General features: G+C 45.7%; 1 protein-coding gene across 11 annotated transcripts in view; it reads left to right on the forward strand.

Annotated features, from left to right (window-relative positions):
* The window catches only part of KIAA1217 (KIAA1217 ortholog), a 421,915-nt gene that overhangs the window by 270,118 nt on the left and 137,773 nt on the right, over nt 1-14,024 (forward strand). The window contains exon 2 of one of the 11 annotated variants that reach the window (XM_032396671.1): nt 2,087-2,136. The exons of 9 other annotated variants lie outside the window; for them this stretch is intronic. The gene's annotated coding sequence lies outside the window, so the exon portion shown is untranslated. Of the gene's footprint in view, nt 1-541; nt 2,137-14,024 lie in introns of those variants that run through there. One more of the 11 variants, XM_032396670.1, reaches the window with a different exon arrangement.

The raw sequence follows: 14,024 nt of genomic DNA on the forward strand, positions 1-14,024 counted from the left end.
CTTCAGGAGATTTCTTTCATAGTTGATGAAGCTTGTAAAGAATCGGAGGCCCTACAGCAAGCCTCACCTTTCTAAGGAGAATATATTCACCCAGCAAAGGGCTTTTATGAGGTCAGTCCAGCTAATAGCTCTTCTCATGGTGTCACTCTTCTTTTCTCTTAAAAGTCCCTTCGAGTTCTTTTCCTTTTTATGTCCTACCTCTGAATGGATTCTGGGTAGACTGCTTTAGTGCCGTTCTTGTCTGGAGACCTGTCTTTTGGCTTTGGGATGTCACCATCTGTATTCAAATGTTCTTTTTTTTTTTTTTTTTTTTTTTAAGATTTTATCCGTTTATTAGAGAGAGAGTGCACGAGCAGAGGGGAGGGGCAGAGGGAAAAGCAGACCCTCCGCTGAGCAGGGAGCCTGATCCCAGGACCCTGAGATCATGGCCTGAGCCAAAGGCAGACGCTTAACCAACTGAGCCACCCAGGCGCCCCTGTTCTTTTTCTTACAGAGATTTGTGTCTGATATGTGCAAAACTGGGTTCTAAATAATATAAAATTATTCAGAAGTAAAAGAAATACACATATTATGTATACATATTATCTCTGTATCTACAACAGTGGGATGGATCACGGATACTATGTAATTCAATTATGACGAGGTTTAGAGGCTCCATATTGTTGGTCGTTCATACGGAGATATCTGTAGGTACATGCAGTGATGGATGATGGAGCCGTCAAGCCAGGAAATCTCATTGGCCGATTTTTCCCTTTTTTTAAATTTTCTTTTTCTTTTTTCACTGTGGTATGATATACGTGACATAAAGTTTACCATCTTGGCCATTTTTAAGTGTATAGTTCATTAGTGTAACAACACGTACAGGGTTGTGCAACCAATCCCCAGCACTCTTTTCATTCTGCAGAATTGCAGCTCTGTCCACATGAAGCAACACCTTTCCATTCCCCGCTCCTCCCAGCCCCCGCACCCATCATTCGACTTTCTGTCACTGAATTGACTACTCTGGGCACCCCCTATAAGTGGACTCTTAACTGTGTTTGTCTTCTTGTGTCCAGATTATTATACTTCATCTAGTGTTCTCAAGGCTCATGCATGTTGTAGCATGTGTCTGAATTTCTTTCCTTTGTGAGGCCAAATAATGTTCTGTTACGTGTATATACCGTCTTTTGTTGATCCACTCATCCATTGGTGGACACTTGGGCGGCTTCCACTACTTGGCCTTTGTGAATAATGCTGCTGTGAACATGGGTGTATGGATATATGCCTCTGAGACCCCGCTTTCAACTCTCACTGGCTGATATTGGATTCAAGAGTAAGTCATTTGCTCATGATGATTATGGAAATTTTCTTTTTTTAAAACACAAAAAATATTTTTCCACCATGGTCTTTAAAAAAAAATAAAGTCCAAAAATTAATCCGTGGATCAATGACAACTGAAATATTTAAATACTGGCCCGGGAAGCAGAGTAAACTGAAGACACATACTCCAGGATCACCCAGGTTTCAGTGACGGAATTGGTTCCCTCAGTCGTAATCCTGCCCTTCCACTCCTGTAAGTACTCATACTGGGTCTAATCATGAGAGTCTTGTCATCCTGCGTCGCAGAGGACAGGCGCAGAGCACTGTGCTCACGGGCCAGTCTTTGTAGAGAAGCCCAGTGGCCAGTGCCAATCAAGATGGCAGGCTGGGGCGCCCCACCCACCTGCACTCAGACTAAGGAAGGTATTTCAGTCTGGTTCGGCAAGCTCCCGTAGCTCCCCCCAGCCTTGGGACAACCTCAGGACAATCGGCCCAAGTGACATATTCTCAAATGACAAGGTGAATTTAGATATGCCTGTTGCAAGAGATTTTAGGGGAAACTCATTGCCAGTCAGGGCTTGCTTTCAACATTTCTTTCTGAAATATAAGGATGGGACTGCCACCGTTTTCTCCTTCCTTGAGGGGGACGGGAGTTAACTGTGCTACATTTTCCTCATGAATGAGTAGATGGTCAGTCCATTTTGGTCCACCTGTTCTTTTTCTCTTCATGTTTTCACCCTTTTTCTTTTCTGTCTTTTTCTCTCTCCCTTTTTCTCCTGTCATGCAGGCTTTGCAGTGCATGCTGATCTCTCTTCAGGCAGAACTTGACATTCAAAGGTACTTGATGAAAATTGAATCATCTCAGCGAGTTAGTACTCCACCTTTTCTTTCTCTGCATCGAGTTGTACCTCACCTCCTGCCTTTTTGTTCCCTTGCGTGTGGCATTCTAATCAGCGTCCGCCACTAAACCCGATCGGCTGTCCTTTTCCCCCGCTCCCCCAAGCCCTGACTTAAACCCATCACCATCAAAGCCAAATGCTTGCCGCATTCAGAAACGTGTGTGTGTGTGTGTGTGTGTTTTAATTGTGAGAGTTAATATTAAGGTGAACACTAATTGCATGCTTGCTTCCAAATATTTCATTTACTTTCCACAAATTGAGCTGTGGAATGGGCAGTGATGCAGTGGTAAGTCAGAGATCATGGCACAGTCCTCTGAAGAGTGGGGCTCTCCATCAGGACCCCCTCCTCCCCAGCTTGCTTGAGGCACAGTAGTCATGGCTGTCGAATAGAAGCTATATCATTCGGATTACCTCAGAGCACTATGGCTCTTCCTTCCCTCAGCTCCACGTCCAGTGTCGGCTCCAGACCATTTTACTGATGTGCATCTTAATAATAAAAATGAAAGGAACAGACACATTCATTTAGAACCTACTACGTGCCAGCCACTGTTCCAAGTGCTTTACAAGTACGAACTTCTCACAGCAACCCATGGGGTGGGCATGCTGTGGTCCCCATTTTACAAATGGGGAAACTGAGGCACAGAGAGGTTAAATTACTTGCCCAAGGCCACATAGTTCTAATAAATAAGAGAGTTGGGATTTGACCCCAGGCAGTCTGGTCCCAGAGCCAGCTTTCAGCATATTCCTTATTTACCCACAATGCTCTTGTCCTCTAGGTCATGATGGGTCAGTTTAGAACTGAAAAGGGTGGGGAGAGTTTCCAGTGCTTACATACTTAGCTTGGTGTTGGACACTGTGCCGACTCACCCTTTGGCACATCACCATCCACATCCTTTTTGTCCCCCCAAACGTGGCCTGTTTCTTTCTCGTCTCCTGAGCATGCACAGGTCTGAAGCGTTTGTTCCAGGCTGTGAGGCCTTCGACTTGCAGTGCTGAGGAAGACTGGCCTTTGTACAAAAGCGGTCTCCTTCCCATTTAGTCAGCCTTCAGTGACCACACTAACTTCTTCGCCTTTCCTTTTTTTTTTTTTTAAGATTTTATTTATTTATTTATTTATTTATTCGTCAGAGAGAGAGAGAGAGAGCGTAAACGGGGGAGTGGCAGAGGGAGAGGGAGAAGCGGGTTCCCAGCTGAGCAAGGAGCCCAATGCAGGACTCGATCCCAGGACCCTGGGATCATGACCTGAGCTGAAGGCAGATGCTTAACCTACTGAGCCACCCAGGCGCCCCCGTTTTCACGTTTCTATAATTTCTGTAGCTCATCGAAAAGAGAGGTAGCTTGATTCTTTCCTTGCATGCATGTTGTGCACTAAATAGGGGTGCAGACAGGGAGGAGAATGCCACGTGGCTCCTCCGTACGGTTTTATCGGCCACCATTTTTCACTGTGCCTTTCTACTTTCAGAACAGAGATTTGACTTCACGATGTGGGATTCTCCATCATAAATCGTGCAGAGTTTGGGGTCCACCTCACTATTCTTTTTTTCTTACACTTAGAACCAATTTTCAGCACCAACTTTTTTTTTGATGTATCAGCCAATAATGGGATATTTGAGAATTTTTTCAAGGGCTTTTTTTTTAAGCATTTATACACAAGTTATAATGACAGTAGTGTATTTTGGAGGACCGGGATGTATAATAAGTTTGGAAATTGATGTTCTTCCTCTCTGGTAAAGGAGTCACGCTCGGCCTCTGAGGATGTCAAATTCTCCATTTGGAAATTGGAAGTAACCATTTACCCACATCAGGCAGGGTGGACACAGAAAAAGGTTGGTCGTATTCTCTCACGCAGGGCCCCACAAGCCAAGGGACCCCCGCAGGACCGCATCTAGAACCACCCTCATTTATAGTTGACAGATTCCTGTGTATTATTTTTCAGTGACCCCTCACCGCAACTACATCAAGTAGATATTCTGATTATTTTGTAGAAGAGAGAGCCTTCACATGGGGTTGCACTGTCCATGCATAGCAGGATTAGAGTCTGCGCAGATTCCGTAAGAATAGTGTGATAAAAAGGAAAGGGGTCTCATGCTAAATCTTGTCTTCCATCTTCCCAAACCCTGATGTGCTCTCCTAGGGCAGCTCTAGAGGAAAAAAAGAACCTTTAGCCTGAAGCTAGAACTTTCAAAGGTCTTTTTTCATTCCAGGTGTGGTGGTGGTATGATGGTGTATGTGTATGTGTGTGTGTGTGTGTGAATGTCAGTTGGAAAGTTTCAGCAAATCCTCCTTTCAGGATGTCTCAAGAGGGTCTGGCCACAGGCGCAAGCATGGCGGCCTCAGGCACCCCAGAGTTCTCCCCCCACCCCCCTCCCCGCCCCGGCCACCTGGGGCCTTCCTCACAGTGGCAGGGGCACCTTCAGATCTCCCAGGACAGGCCCAGGGAGGGGCCTCGGCTAGCAGGGAAGGCCTCTTTGGTTTCCTAACAGCACAGCTCAGCTGCAGGGGCCCCCTGCAGCCTGGGCCTGGGGATGAACTTACAAATGGCTTTGTTAGGAGGCCTTCTCTGGGGCCTGCTTAGCACTCTGTGTTGTGCTGGTTGTCTTTTACTTGCAATTTCAAAGCCTGCTAGCAGGCCCCTTCCCTTTCATCACCATAATAACAGCAGACCTGACTTGGAGACCTTTTATCCTGAAGCCTTTTAAGTGCATTCCTGGCTCTCGGAAGTGTAATGGCATCTGCTGCTTCACTCAGGCTTCTCCTGGTAAGGACAGCAGGAGCCCCAGCCTGTGAAACGTGTGTATTTATAAGGCACACCTTCTTGTTGCAAAATAAATCGGGAGAGAGAGAGACTGGGTGATTGATTCAAGGCAGCTTGTGATAAGGAGACCTCTACCTTAGGTGGAAAAATTAAAATCCAAAGGCAAAACCTCAGAGGAGGACGAGACAAATGTAGGCGTACAGCGAAATGTGATTGGCTTGAACATTAAATTTACCGTCAGCCTTTCTGATATATGCGACATTTTGTATATGTTCTACATCCTTCTCGTTATGGCGCAGAGTACTACTTATTACTCCTTCAGGAGGTGAAATTATTTTCCTTGTTTGAAATTGTAGACGTACCATGCTTTCGGAAGAGGGGCATCCATCCACATAATAGACAGGGCCCACAAGGAAACAGCCGTATTCTTCAGTTAGCCTTTTATTTTCTGTCAACTCCTTCACGAGGAAAGCAGGACACTGAATAAGAATTGCAGGAGTGTGTGCCTGAAAGGGGTTGGGGGCTGAGCTAACGAGATCCAGATTTGGAGCTTGCTGATGGTGTAACTTTCTATCCCCATGGAAGAACGCGGAAGACACAGGGAGGCCAGCTCAGCCTTATCTTCTTTCAAAAGTTTTGGTCTCGTTCTGGCTTTGGAGGGAGGTCTGAGAACAGCCAATTCAAGGCGTTGCTTCAGAAAGTGAGTCTGGGTCATATGACAGGTAGGACACCGGGCAGGCAGGTGGCGGGTTGACCTCTAATCCTGAAAGTGGAAAAGGCTGCCCCCCACACTCACCCGGCGAGGGGCCCATGGCCCATCTGTGGGGTAACTGGTTTTAGCTACTCCTCCTAGGCACAGACAGCTGTCTTCAAGGAAAAAAATGAGAAACAGATCATCTACGTACTGTGAAGGGGTTGAAATGTAGAAAATATTCAAGAGACTGTAAAACATGGCTAAAACTTCACATTTACCTGGAGTCACATTTTAATCAGAGCTTTAAAGTTAAGTTATGGTAATGGTGTCAGAACGACAGATTTGGGGGGGGGGGGGAGCTAACAGATGTGAGAATCTTGTCTCCTTAAAAGGTAAAGCGCATTATCTCCATGTCCAGAATGTAATGGATGGCTTTTGGCTCTTCTTCTTTAGCTGTAATCTTTTTTGGAAGTGGAAATCCATGCAATTCTGGATTCCTGCATAATTTTGCATGGCATGAAAATGAAAATGTGTCTTCATTCCCTGTGTTTCCCCCATGAATTCCTGTCCTAATTTCAGGGGCCATCTAGAAGGATGAGTCCTTCTACCTGGAACCTCATCATACGGAATACGCTTGAGAAGACAGGAATGAGCAGGAGTATCTTCGGGTCACCACAGACAAGAATCTTTCTGGATTCTAAATGTTTTGTGAAATAGTCTTCTCTTTCTCTGATCTGCTCTTTAAAAATATGCTTATTTAGTAATTATCTGATTTGCAGAAGCAGTCTATTCTCATTTTGGAGAAGTAAGGAGGAAAGTATGTTACTCGTGATACTACCATATAAAGAAATCCAGTGCTAATATTTGGGTATATTGCTTCCATTTCTCAAGTTATATGTAAAAAAAAAAATCCTTAAAAGACCCTGATTATGACTGTATAATAGTCCGTGGTTTGGTTCCATGGTTATTTGTTAGGCTTCTGTGTGACTCTGGGTTTACTTAGCCTCTATTTCCGATGTCATCTATACAGGTCTGCTCCCCAGCCCTCTCGTGCAGGAAGTACCACCTTTCTAATTTTTGCAAATCAACTTAATCTGGCTTGGCTTCAGCAATTATTGAGAAATTTATTCTCATCACTTTGGGGTCATAAATCCTAAGGAGAGCATGTAGTCCCATAAAACTGGGTAAGGTTTCGGAGTCTCCTGGGACTCAGTAAACGGCCTTCTAGCAGTCCGTCTGCAGGTGGGCTCATGGGGCTGTCTTCCAGGCCTCCTAAGCGTGGGCACCGGTTTCAGCCACTCTAAGCATGCCACACATCCATCCTGCCCAGTGGGGCCACTCCTTGTAAACGGAATCCAGGTCTCCACAATTTGAGGAACACCGTGGCCATCACCACCACCACCACCAGCAACAACAAAACTAGCATTCTCTAGCTGACCCTGCAAAGTCATTCACTCCCTTTCTCCTGCCCAGTTAGCAACCTTCCTCCTCTCCCATTGTGGGGTGGGAGGACCCCACCGTATTTACTTTCCAAATGTCTTTACCTCCTAAGCCTAATCTAGGGAGAGGGTCTTCCCCCCTGGTGGCCTCCGTAGCATAAAGACACTGTTAACAGACCTTCCCCTGGGAAGACCTTAGGACACAAAGGCTTGGCAGTTGTTTCAGGAAATAAGGGTTAGGATTAGAGGTTCCATGATTTTTTGTTTGTTTGTTGCTGACAACTTTGAGGACACGATAAATTAATAATATCTCAAAAGAGTCATCAGACACAGAAATAGCTTGAAAGTGAGTATCTATGTGGTGTGGTGCTTCCTTAAATAATGAAGAAGCATCCTTTTCTGCACCGGGTGCCCTTGTCCTTTGTTTCTTGGTATCTGTAGAAGGGGCTTTGCATGGTGGGAGGGGGTTGGCGGAGGGGTTCCGCGTGGCTCGCCGCATGCGTGCCTGTGGCCGGCTCCAGACCGGAAGGCAGCGGGCAGTGACTACTTGGCATCACTGATCACTGCCTTTTCACCTTTCTGATCTGATAATGAAGTAACACACACAGGGAAGGAAAATGTGGAAACAAAAAACACAGTTGTACTTTGCTCAACTGCTGAATCGTCTGATTTTCCTCCAGACCAAACAGCTTTCTGTTTTCACAGGTGAAAATCATGAAAAATGTCTGGGTACTCTTTCGGTGGAAAGAGGGAGGAAGGGGCTGAAATACTACCCTTGAAGAAACAGGGTATAAACTGAGTTTATCAAGGGGAACTCATCAAAATAGATCCCCGAGAAAATGCTGTCCCCCAGTGTCCAAGCTGAGTAAGGGAAATACTGATTTTCAGAGCTAAACTTGAGACAGGAGAAACTTCTGAGAATCTCAGGTATGCACAGTTGGGTGTTGGCATTAAAGTAGGGTTTGTGCCGATCTGTCTTTCTGGTTGTGAGGCCCAGGAGTTCCTGATCACGGGTAAAGCTGGGGTGTGTCCACACGCGCCTTGCATGGGACACAGGTATGCACTAAACAGTCAATTGTGTGTGTTTATACTCATAGCAGGACCATGTACTGCTTGCACTCAAGCTTTCTATTAAAAATAAAAGCTGATTTCTTCTCCTCTAAGTCTTTAACACCAGACCCCCCCAAAGCTTTCACCGTTGTTATAAAACCAAGTAATTCTCTCTTAATTTGTATTCTGGTGCTTACATCCACCTGTCATCTAGAACAGTGGATGTCCTCTGTCTATTCCCCAGGTTGGCCATCAGCAGAAGAATGACCCTGAGGAGAGAGTGGCTTGGGTTTTGCTTTTCTGGCCATCTGCCACAGAAGTGGTGGGAAGGAGCCAAGGAGCCTTGCGGAGCCCAGGGCATGCTGCTTCTGAAACGCACCTGGCTGTGGGTCCCAGACTCAGCTGAGAGTGGCAGGTGGGCCACCTAAAGGGAGAGGATGTCAGCCTAGACAGATGCAGCCACCTGCCTTGGGTTTATGTAAGGACGGAGGCAGGATGGAAGCCAGATATGCCTAGGAGAGCTCTTGTCATTCTCCCCATCCCCAGGCCCAAACCCAGCAGAGGCTTTAGAATTTGGAAACAAGGAGGGGCGCCTGGCTGGCTCAGTCAGTGGAGCCCGCGACTCTTGATCTCAGGGTCGTGGGTTTGAACCCCATGTTGGACATAGATATTACTTAAATGAAAGAAAAGAAAAGCATTTGGAAAAGAAAAGGATTTGGAAATGAGAGGCAAAGAAGAGAGGCAAGGGACTGCACAGTGGTTTGTAGAAAGGACTCTAAGCAAAGGAGACGCTTAAACTTAGTGACAGCCCTTAATTCTCCTGAGGCCAATGTGGAGCAGGGATGGTGGAGTAAACAGAAGTCCAGGGACGATCCATTGTTGTTAACTTCTAATATTTTGCTCCTTGAATCTCTCACAAGAGTACCGAACAACTGGAAAGTTCTCTTCAGTTGAAGTCAGAATTTTAACTAGGTTTGAGTCGAAAGCTTCCTAAGTACAAGAAATGGGATTAAAGTGTCTGACTATCGTGATTAAATTAACCGTTTCAGTTAATGAGTACGGTTAATCCTTGAACAACATGGGGGTTGGGGACGCCGACGCCCCACACAGTCAAAAATGAGTGTATAACTTTTGACTCCCCCAGAACTTAACCACTAAGAGCGCACTGTTGACTGGAAGCTTTGCGCTAGCAGTCGAGTAACACATATTCTGTGTGTTACATGTGTTATATATAGTGCTCTCACGATACAGAGAAAAGAAAATGTTATTAAGGAAATCATGAGGAAAAGAAAATACACTTACAGCACTATACCATATTTATCAAAAAAATTCGGGAGTAAGTGGGGGTCTGCCTTTGGCTCAGGTCCTGATCCTGGGGTCCTGGGATCAAGCCCCACTTCAGGCTCGTTGCTCAGTGGGGAGTCTGCTTCTTCCTCTGCCTGCCACTCACCCTGCTTGTGCTCTCTGTCTCTCTCTCTCACACACAAGTAAATAAATAAAAATCTTTAAAAAAAAAAAAGTCAACTGTATTAGGATAATGAGTCATCCCAGATGCATTCGCATGTGAGAAGCGTCTTATTTCTGAATCCTCTGTGGAAATTGGAAATTAATTAGAATGAGGCAGAACTTCAGTAAGGCAATGTTGAGTTTTGTTTTCAAAAGATAACATAATTTGAAGTGAAGTGTATAAGCTGGCTAACCAGACACCTCACGGTTCCCGACAGCTACCATATTACGTAAAGCTACGTTTGCAGGCTTCGTGTTTTGGACCTCAGCGTTTCAATTTTCACTTTAAGGGTTCCAAAAAATGGGAATGGAAACACATCATCAGTGCCTCTAGCTTAACCTTCCTTTTCTCTTTGGCTTTGGTTTCCAAATACCAACAGCGTTGCGAAGAATAAGAATAAATTTGATCTCCTAGTACAGCATAATGTTAGCTCATGGCAAACATTTCAGCAAATATTTGTTCATGATGATAAAATGCAAGTATGGCAGTCTTTTAAAAATTAATGCTGTGCAACTATGTTGCATGCACTTGGCGGATAGAAATGTAGAAACCTCGATCCTCATGCTATAGCTAAGCCGTATATTTCTACCAAGCAAGTGCAATAGGGTAGATAATTTGAAAGAAATACTACAACCTGGGTCACATGGTTTTTTTCTTCTTTGTGTGGTGTGTATGTCGAAGTTATGAAATCTTTGTCCTTAGTCCGTAGACTCCCACTTAAATAAATGACTTTAACACTGACTGTCAGCTCTGGAATCCTACAGACGTGGCCCCAGTTCCTTCACTTGCTAGAATTTCAGGCAAGTTGCTTAAACAATCTGTTTTCTCATTGGCGACCAGGATCATGAGTTGCGGTGAGGTTTAAATGAGAATCCCGTATGTCAGTCACAGAGCGGCAGGCTCTCTCCCCTTACCCCTTCATTAGGAGGAGAATCTTCCGAGAGGACCAGTCCGCACATGCTGCAGATGAAGCAGAGGGGAGACCTGCATGAGGCCTATTACCCCAGCATCTCTTGGTGGTAGAAAGCCCTCTCGGAAGAAGGGAAGGCTGGAAAGGATGAGGGGAGTTCAGGTGGCCTGGTTTACACAAACCACCCCTTGGGGTGCATGACCTCAAAGGAATTCCTGTTTGGGTTTATAGGTTTGGGGGTCACCTGGGGATTTGGGGAAAACATCTAGAAAGTTGTGATGGAAACAGGAGATGGGTTGGTATCCTGGGTCCCCATGAAGCGCGGAGGGAAATCCAGCCTTCCAAACCCTTGAGTCCTGCTCCTATGGCTCACGTAGCATTGCCACCATTCATGGTGCCACGTGTTTTCCCCAGGGAGGGGCAGCTCTCCGCTCAGCAGCTTGGGGCAAAGGCTCCAAAAGCCATGCTGTAGACAGTGCCTGACGGAGAAAAAGGCTTCACCTGAGCCAAAATGAGAATAGCTCCCAACGTAAAGACTTTTTTATTAGACCAAATCTGAAATTGTGTGAGTATCCCACCCCCCTTTTTTGCTAATTAAAATATCTCCTTTCCCATGTAATAATGATACTGTACACAGTAAAACTTTCAGTAGAGAGGACATATTTGGGTGCCCCCAACTTTGCGAAATACCGTGTTAGTAACCCTACATCGTAATTTCCCCCATAATTTTTTAAAGAGAATTTCATCTGTGAAATACATGTATTATTGCTAATATTATAAATGTGCCAGCATCATAACAGTCCAAGGCGGGGAGCTGTTAGATTTGGTCTGTGTCAGTGATGACTTGCTTACAAGGCACAAAGTTATCTCAAACCAGTTTAAGAACAAAAATGGAATTAATTGGAAGGAATTAATGGGAAATGCCCCTCAGTGTGCTGGAATCAGGAACTGGGCTGCCCAGTGGCCCAGGTAGCTGCTCTCCATCTTCCGGGTCATGGGGATCTCTCATCTCTGTTTTCCTGAACAGATCTGCTCCATCCGTCCTCTGTATTCTTTCTGTTTCACGTTCCCTGTCCATATCAGCCATGACTTCATATGACCTCACATAAAATAGCTCCTCTGTGCCAGGTCTCCATTTTTCAGGGAGACAATATAATGGGTCCAGTCAAGATCAGGTGTGGCCACTGCTTGGTCCAGTCAGCTCCAACTGGGCTGGGCACGGGTGACTTTGCACTTAACTGCTCAAACCAGTATACGCTTGAGAGTAAAAGGGGATCTCTCCTAATAATGGCTCTAGGACAACAGGTCCAAAACTAGGAGTGTCCCGGGTAGCTGCAATGTATGCCCTCCCCCCCACCGCCATATGGGACATGGGGCTTCAGGGGTTTATCCAAGTGGGCAGGGAGGAATTCCACAGAGAAGGAGGACATTGGGGGCGGGAGCTCTTTGAAAGATTGCTGAGCATCAATCAAATAATAAAAGTGAAGCTTTTTCACGTATTCAGTATTACTAAAGAGGTTAGCAGGAGGCAAAATCCTGCCCCAAGGTTGCCTATAGGAGGAGACAACTTGGTATTCCACTGATTTGGACGATGTATCTGTTAGCTCAGCTGAGAGACAGGGGAAAATGTCCCTTGAGAGGCCGGCAGTTGTCCCACGTTCTCCTCCTGGGTGCCCCCCAGTGCACAGAGACCTGAGAACATGGGTGTGTGACTGCTCAGTTCACCCATGTTCTCCCCCCCTCCTGATCCACCCTTCAGTTCCAGCAGTCCTGCCCCCAAACCCCTTCTGTGCTCACGGTGACACACCTCTTAGCTCTTTTGTCCAACTGTTACTGTGTGTATTATCCTCGGCCCCAAAATATACCTTCAGTGCATTAGGAGCTCAAGAACCCTATGCAGCACTTCTAACCCCGGGAGCCTGGCACTGTGCTGAGTGCAGAGTCCCTGTTGCAAATGCCTTTTGCATTTTCTTTTCTCATATAGCAAATCACAGGGTAGCTGACATTCGTTACTATCAGCAATTTCCACTGTCTCTTCTCTGCACTGTATGATGTCTCAGCAGCAAGCTGGCTTCGGGGGATGGGACCCTGTGAGGAGACTGCTAATCTGCAATGATAGTTTGCAGGGGGAAAGTGAATGACACGGAAAAAAAGAGGGGAAATTTATATTTGGAACGAAGTAGCTGTGTACAGGAAGTTAAAAAAAAAGATTAGCCAGTACAACTCTATTTTTATACATATTACCACCACGGTGACCCTGAACGAGAAGCAGAAATTTGATTCTGACTCTCTTCAAGGATTATTGCCTTTTGCAATGGAAAATGACAACTCATCAAATGTATCATATCTGCCGTGGGCTGCAGAGATGACCAAAACGGCAGAGGCCAGGAACGTGGCCCTGTTGTTTAAAGTAATATTATTTCTTGGCTATTTTGCTAAGATGAGTGCGTAGTCTTTTTTTTTTTTTTTAAAGGCAGAATGAAGACATCTTCCCTTGATATTCTGCTGAATGTAGCAACCAGGTAGCTGCTTCATTGAAGACCCTGTGAATTTATCTAGATCTCGATGGGCCAGGCAGTGATGGAGGGATTTTTCTAGTCAAGTAATATGTTCACCGAGTGCCAAAGCCCAAACCCAGTCTTTATTACAGAAGCAGACTTAATGGAAAATAAATCTGAGAATCAACCAGTTTTGGGGGCTTGTACAGAAAAATTAACCTGAAGAGACAATTTAACTGTTAATGGGTGTCCTTTCTGGCATGTAATCTGAGCTGAGAGTTTCCTAAGGAACAACTAGGTTGGTCCTCTCCCTGAAGCCACATCCCCCACTTAAGGGAGTGCACAGATCTATGCACTGACCCTTTTCCAGTTTTCCTCTGTGGAAAGGTCCTGAGAGCTGTAGCCAGGAGCGAGGTTATAGATAATACAATAGTGCTCCTGCCAAGAGGGTCTCCTTGTACTCTCAGCAAGAGAGAGGGGAAAGGAGCTGATCATTCTTTCCTTAAAAGGGTTCCCTGGTATATCAGGTTACATATTTTTCAGTGTGCCTTGTTCCAAAAATCGTTAAGAATTTCAAGACAGGGGCGCCCGGGTGGCTCAGTCGGTTAAGCATCCAAATCTTGATTTTGGCTCAGGTCATGACCTCAGGCTTATGAGACTGAGCCCTGCATCGGGCTCCGTGCTGAACATGGAGCCTGCTTAAATCCTCTTTCTCTCTCCCTCCCTCCCTCTTTTCCTCTCCCTCCCTCCCTCTCTCCTCTTCCCCTCTCAAAATGCCCCCCAACCCCAAGTACTCTCTCACTCTCTAAAATAAAAAGAATTTCAAGACAGCCCGAGTAGAGCCTGAAGCCAAGCACGGAACCCTTTCAAGCGTGGGGCATAGGTGGTGCACCCACAGAGCTCCTCCTGCCTTGAGAGTTAAATGGTGCTTAACTTCAAAATGCAGTGGCCTCCTTAGGAAGACCTAAAGGAA

Source organism: Phoca vitulina, unplaced genomic scaffold, assembly GCF_004348235.1.
Source record: "Phoca vitulina isolate PV1807 unplaced genomic scaffold, GSC_HSeal_1.0 scaffold93, whole genome shotgun sequence".
Lineage (NCBI taxonomy): Eukaryota > Metazoa > Chordata > Mammalia > Carnivora > Phocidae > Phoca > Phoca vitulina.